Below are 7,125 nucleotides of genomic sequence, written 5' to 3' on the forward strand. Positions count from 1 at the left end.
CGATTGATCTATTTTTTTTATTCTGTTTTCATATTCGAGAGAAATATTTTGACCATAATAAATTTCAACAATTTCGCGTAAGGTTTTCCTCTTGCTCATCATGTAAATAAAAAGTGTTCTATCCTTGAAGGAAATTGTGCCGCGATATCATGTTGTAAAATTATATTTTTTCGTGGTAATTTCACAACCGCCTTAATAGCACATTGTATAAGCACATTTGTGAAGGAATTTTAAAATTAAAAGGGTTCTGCATTGTAATTCTACAACACAACATTTTCTTCTTCGCAAATTCACAAGAAAAATTCTCAAATCACAATAACTTTGTGAAATAACGTTGTGAAATCACATTTTCATGTGATAATTCACAAAATTATTGTAATTAAAAAAAAAATAGATCACAATAATGTTGTGAAATTACCGTTTCATGTTGAAATTCGCAAATTCATTGTAATATTGCATTGCAGTTGTAATTTTTCAGGTGAATATTACAACCCTTGTGATATCACAGAGAATTAACACATATTTTCTGTAAATTTCATATTCACTGTAAATATACATGACAGTTTTACATTTTTCATGAAATTTCGCAACACCCTTGTGGAAACATCCAGATATTAGTTGTGAAAAAAATAATCCAACTGTGTAACTGTAACCTGTCCAGCTAATATGTGGGTAATTTCACATTGTAACATCAAGATTTTTGTCAGTGTATGAATTTCTACCGTAACACCTACTTTTTCGCGTCATTTTATGCATCGAAATTGTCGGCTCCAGTCCCGTCAGACTGGCAACAGCGCCGGGATCGTGAACGTTGGCCATATTTACCGCTGGAGTATATGTGGGATTGTAAAGTTGGTGCAATGTCTCGGGTTTGGAAAATATTATCGATTATGCTACTTTTTCAAATGAAGGAAATCTTTTCCCCTCTAAGTGTGCCTAAGGAGTTATAATTCTCATTAACGTTATTTCATCATATATACTCGAAGAAAACATTCGGATCATGTGGGTCTCAGGTCGCCTTAGAAACGTATCGGGACTGGAAACGTCTATTGGACAAATATATATATATATATATATATATATATTTGGAGTAAGATCACAGTCGTACTAATTTGTATTGAGAAAGAAAGGGAATTCGACTAAAAGATTTTTGTGTTTATCTCTTTATTCTGTGCCTAGCTCTCGAAACGTTTTTTTGTTTCTTCCTCAGGGCTACTACAAAGAACAGTTAACAATCATGATTCATTCTTAAAATTTTGGTGATTATACTTACAGAAAAGCGAGATTAATCTGATTTTATTATCTGAATGCTAATAATCATTAAACTGACTGAAGACTACATCAATAACTAAAACTAAAAAATATTTTTTCACAAGACAAATTGACATACAATCAACGGTTGACATGTGTCAGAAAATTCTATGACTCAAGTTACATATTATGTTAATTTAGTTGGTTCTTTTTCTTGGCAATTGACAATAGGAAAGTGTATATATTACTTAAACTCATATAGGAGTTTCTTCACCATCCCCACACAAGTTACATATTATGTTAATTTAGTTGGTTCTTTTTCTTGGCAATTGACAATAGGAAAGTGTATATATTACTTAAACTCATATAGGAGTTTCTTCACCATCCCCACAGGGTAACCATTATCAAAATTTTTAGGAGCTTTGTTATGTTTTTCTATATAAATTCTGGTAGGTTTTCGCTGATAAAAATTCTGTTGAGAACTCATTTTGTACTTCAAATTGTCATCTGGAAACTATGAAAAATTTGTCTTCGGAACAAAAGAATAAATTGAACTCAATAGTTAATAAATATTTTGATGATATCAAGGACATTAAATTGGGACGTACAGAGGCCATAGAACATGTTATCGAAATAAAAGATGATTCGAAACCAGTTAAACAAAAATATTATAGAGTTAGTAAAGTAATGCAAGACAAAATAAATGAGGAACTAGACCGCATGCTCTTGACGTTGTGGAGCTTAGCAGTTCAGAATGGTCCTCACCAATACTGATGGTTAAGAAAAAAGATGGATCATATAGATTTGTGACTGATTTCAGACAGCTTAATGAAGTATCTATTAAACCTAGTTATCCCTTACCTTTTGTGCACGAAATCTTAGACTCTTTAGGAGACGTTAAATACATGACTTCACTTGACATACAAAACGCATTTTGGCAAGTTCCACTAGAAGAGAATTCACAAAAATACACAGCTTTCACTGTACCTGGCAAAGGTCATTTCCAATATAAACGACTAGCCATGGGTTTACACGGTTCAGCTCAAACATTTCAGAAATTAGTGGATAAATTATTCTGGGATCTAAAACCTCATGTTTTTGTATACCTTGATGATCTTATTATAGTTGCACCAGACTTTGAAACACATAACAGAGAATTAGAAGAACTTTTCACTCGATCGAGAAATAACAACTTAACACTCAAAAAGGAAAAATGCATGTTTTGTAGAGAGGAGGTAGAATATTTGGGATTTATAATTAATAAGGGTGGATTATCGGTCAACCCCAAGAAAATATCTGCAATTTTGGAAATGCCTAAACCAAATAATAATAATAATAATAATGTCTGGCCTGCCTGGCAGCTATCTGGTAGATGGCCTGCCAGGTAGCCATCGTAACGACGTAGACGGTGCAGCCAGCCACGCCTGCTGTCCGCAGACCCATTCCCTTTTCCTCTCTCTTTCACATCCTTTATAGGGGTGCTCTTTCTGCTCTCATTTCTCTACCCCTCACCCAAACCGAGAAAGGGGAGCACAAGCCCATGAAAATGGTGATAACGAGAAGCCTCGGAAACAAGTCGCTGCCTGGGGATCGTCAGGGCATGACTGGAGCCGGCGCTGGACATGACAGCATGCGGGACGTCGGTGGCAGGATGTTGAGGAAGCGGGCTCCTGCTGCAAAAGAAGCTACAGCTCCAAAGCAACAACAGCAACCAACGAGTCCAATTCAATTGTCGACTCGAACCGCTGAAAGTGCTGCGCAGGATATTCAGCCAGTGCTCACCCAAGCGGGGTTAGTTAGAAAGCGCATGAAGTGGACAACGTCCATGAATGAAACTATTGTGCGCATATATAACTCCATCACGGGACTAGGGCAGAACACGAACAACTATAGAAAAAGGCTCCATGAGGAATTCTGCAACGCCTACCCAAATCTCAATGTCACTGAACAACGAGTGGCAGACCAGTACCGCGTAATTCTGAGAAATGAACTAATACCTACGGCCCGAATCGACGCAATCAAACGAGAACTTCAGCGTCCGCCTACAATAGAGAATAACACCAACACCTCTGATGAAATTCACATGCCGGGGCAACAACAGGCAGAAGAAACTGATACTGAAAGTCCATCTTGCAACGAAAGTGAGCCTGAACACCAGGACGATAGGGAAGAGCTCCACCGACAAGTTGACTCTGACATGAGGAGATACTTTGCCGAACTGGAAGGAACAGATCCTCTTCATCGAGTAGCACCTCCACGACTCAATACATCCAAGAAACTGTCACTTATAATCGACATCTTGAATAAGGACGTTTTACCTGAATACCTACAGAACGGAAGTTCATTGGAATATCTGCATCTAGTTTTTCACTGTGCAGCGCTAACGACAGCGAAAACCATGGGGGCAAAAATTCGCCGAACGAACAACGATGGTCCAAAATTACACAAATTACACGCGCCAGCATGGCAGAAAGGTCTTCAACACAAAACAGAAAGGCTAAGAAGAGACATTGGACGACTGACGGAGTACTTGAACGGGAATCGCGGAAGGAAGGTTGTGAAAGCTGCCAAAGAAATCATCGATAGAAACAGAACACACACCAAACGAGAGACGGAGAATGCTACAGCACACCATTGCCTTGACACTCTGAAGCAAAAATTAAGTCTGTATGCAGAACGCCTGAGGAGATATAAAAGCAATTATAGCCGGAAAAGAGACAATAATTCATTCGAAAAGTCCGAAGAATCTTTCTACCGGTCACTCACATCGTCGGATGGAGAAAATGGAAAGTTACCACCAAAGGAAGCCATTGAACAATTCTGGACCGAACAATTATCAACGAAACCTCAGTTCAATGGAAATACCGGATGGATTGAAGATGAAAAATCTGAAGCTATAAAATATGAGCCGATGCAGCATGACATGATCACAATTGAAGAAGTAAAATCAGCTATCAGAGGACTGCAAAACTGGAAAGCACCTGGGCCTGATGGATTACAGAACTTCTGGATCAAGAAACTTTGGATCATGCATGACAAATTGACCTCCGCAATAAATGATGTCATTGAAAATCCTGAAAGAATGCCAGTATTCCTTACACATGGCACAACATACCTGTTACCTAAAGACCAAAGGAATACAGAAGACCCATCCAAGTACCGACCAATCACATGTCTTCCAACGATGTACAAATTAATCACATCGTGCATTTCGAACCGAATTTACAACCATTGCGAAAGGAATAACATCATCGCCATGCAACAGAAAGGATGCACCAAAGACAGCCGAGGGTGCAAAGAACAACTAATAATAGATTCAGTTATCTGCAATCAAGCGTTCTCCAAGCGAAGGAATATTTACGCTGCGTACATAGACTACCAAAAAGCATTCGATTCTATACCTCACGAATGGCTCTTGACGATCTTGAAGATTTACAAGGTGGATCCCAATATTGTTAAGTTCCTTAAAAACGCCATGTCAACCTGGCGTACTAGTCTTCAAATGAAAGCAGCAGATTGCTCCATTACAACAGGACCTATTCCAATAAGACGCGGAATTTTCCAAGGAGACTCGCTGAGCCCTCTGTGGTTCTGCATGGCCCTGAATCCCTTATCTCATAGATTGAATTCTACGGACTACGGATTCTCCATCAAGAGCGGCAGTAGAACTATGATGAAACTGAATCATCTCCTTTACATGGACGATTTGAAACTCTTCGCATCTACCAAAAAACAAATGCAACTGATGCTGAAAATGGTGGAAGGATTCTCGGAAGACATCAAAATGAAGTTTGGACTAGAAAAATGCCGACTGCTAAACATAACGAGAGGGAAAATGGAAGATGGTACGTTCAAACTCAAGGAAGGTGCAGAAATTGAAGCATTGAAGGAAGGAGACACATACAAGTATCTAGGCATGAAACAGGCAAGAAAAATCAATCAGACCCAGATGAAGAAAGAATTAACGGAGGAGTTTACCCGAAGATTGAGAAGGATAATGAGAACTGGTCTTAACAGCAAGAACCTGATAAAAGCGATTAACACCTACGCTTGCTCGGCACTGAGCTATTCATTTGGTATTATCTCTTGGACGACCACCGATTTAGCAGCTTTACAGAGAAAAATACGTACGATGCTGACTAAACACAATAAACATCACCCCAAAAGCTCAATAGAACGGACAGAGCTACCACGACATCTTGGGGGTAGAGGAATTGTTGATTTGTCCAACCGTATGTCCCAGGAAATTGAAGGACTTCGAAAATATTTCTTGAGCAAGGCAGCTTCGTCAGAACTCCATCGAGTAGTTTGTGTTGCTGATACTTCCACACCGTTAAAGCTACACCAGGATCACTTGGAAACCGTCGAACACTCTGCAGAAAGTAAAATGCAGAAACTGATTGGCAAACCTCTGCATGGGAGGCACCAGAATGAGGTCAACCATGATTACGTCGACATATCTGCGTCGAACTACTGGCTGACTTCCGGAAGGTTGTTTCCTGAGACAGAGGGCTTCATGCTCGCCATCCAGGATCAGGTGATTCCAACAAGAAATTACATGAAATACATCGCCAAGGATGCCTCAGTGGCGGACGATAGCTGTCGTTATGGCTGTGCGACACATGAAACTATCCAGCACATCACCGGGGGATGTCAGAAGTTCGCGGGCACGGAGTACAAAAATAGACATGATGCCGTTGCCAAGATTCTTCACCAAGAATTGGCACTGAAACACCAACTTCTGAGTTCGAAAAAGGTTCCTTATTACAATTACCATCCAGATGCTGTATTGGAAAATGAACATCACAAGCTCTACTGGGATCGCACGGTTCTCACAGACCGGAAAATAACCCACAATAGACCAGACCTCATATTGCTCAATAAGGATGAGGACAGAGCACTATTCATCGATGTGGCGATTCCAAATAATAACAATCTTCTAGATAGGCACACTGAAAAAATTTCAAAGTACAGAGATCTCGAGGAACAAACCAGGAGACAGTGGAAGCTGAAAGATATTAAGACCATCCCTATTGTCATATCATCTACAGGCCTGATACCGAAGAAACTGCTAGAGAACTTGAGGAAGCTTCAGTTGGACGAAAATATCTATAAAGTCATGCAGAAGGCGGTACTGCTGGGAACGGCGAGAACTGTACGCAAGTACATGGGAAATTCAGAGGAACACCGTCTGCTCCGACAGGAAGTGCGGGTGGAGCAGGAATCCAACCTACAGCAGGGAGGCGAGGAGCGACCCGGACCCGACCACCACCACGAGCCCGAAAACCTGGAAAGGGCTCCAACAGAGCTTAATCCTTTTGATATCTGAGATATCTGGGATAAGTGAATTTTCCTCTGGAGAGGAGTGTGAAAGCCGCAAGGCTAAAGTCATAATAATGGCCTGTCTGGCAGCTATCTAGTAGATGGCCTGCCGGGCAGCCATCGTAACGACGTAGACGGCAGCCAGCCACGCCTGCTGTTCGCAGTCCCATTCCTTTTTCCTCTCTCTCTTTCACATCCTTAATATGGGTGCTCTTTCTGCTCTCATTTCTCTACCCCTCACCCAAACCGACAAAGGGGAGCACAAACCCATGAAAATGGTGATAACGAGAAGCCTCGGAAACAAGTCGCTGCCTGGGGATCGTCAGGGCATGTCTGGAGCCGGCGCTGGACATGACAGCATGCGGGACGTCGGTGGCAGGATGTTGAGGAAGCGGGCTCCTGCTGCAAAAGAAGCTACAGCTCCAAAGCAACAACAGCAAACAACGAGTCCAATTCAATCGCCGTTTCGAACCGCTGAAGGTGCTGCGCAGGATATTCAGCCAGTGCTCACCCAAGCGGGGTTAGTTAGAAAGCGCATGAAGTGGACAACGT

This window comes from Coccinella septempunctata, chromosome 7, assembly GCF_907165205.1.
Source record: "Coccinella septempunctata chromosome 7, icCocSept1.1, whole genome shotgun sequence".
In the NCBI taxonomy this organism is placed as follows: Eukaryota; Metazoa; Arthropoda; class Insecta; order Coleoptera; family Coccinellidae; genus Coccinella; species Coccinella septempunctata.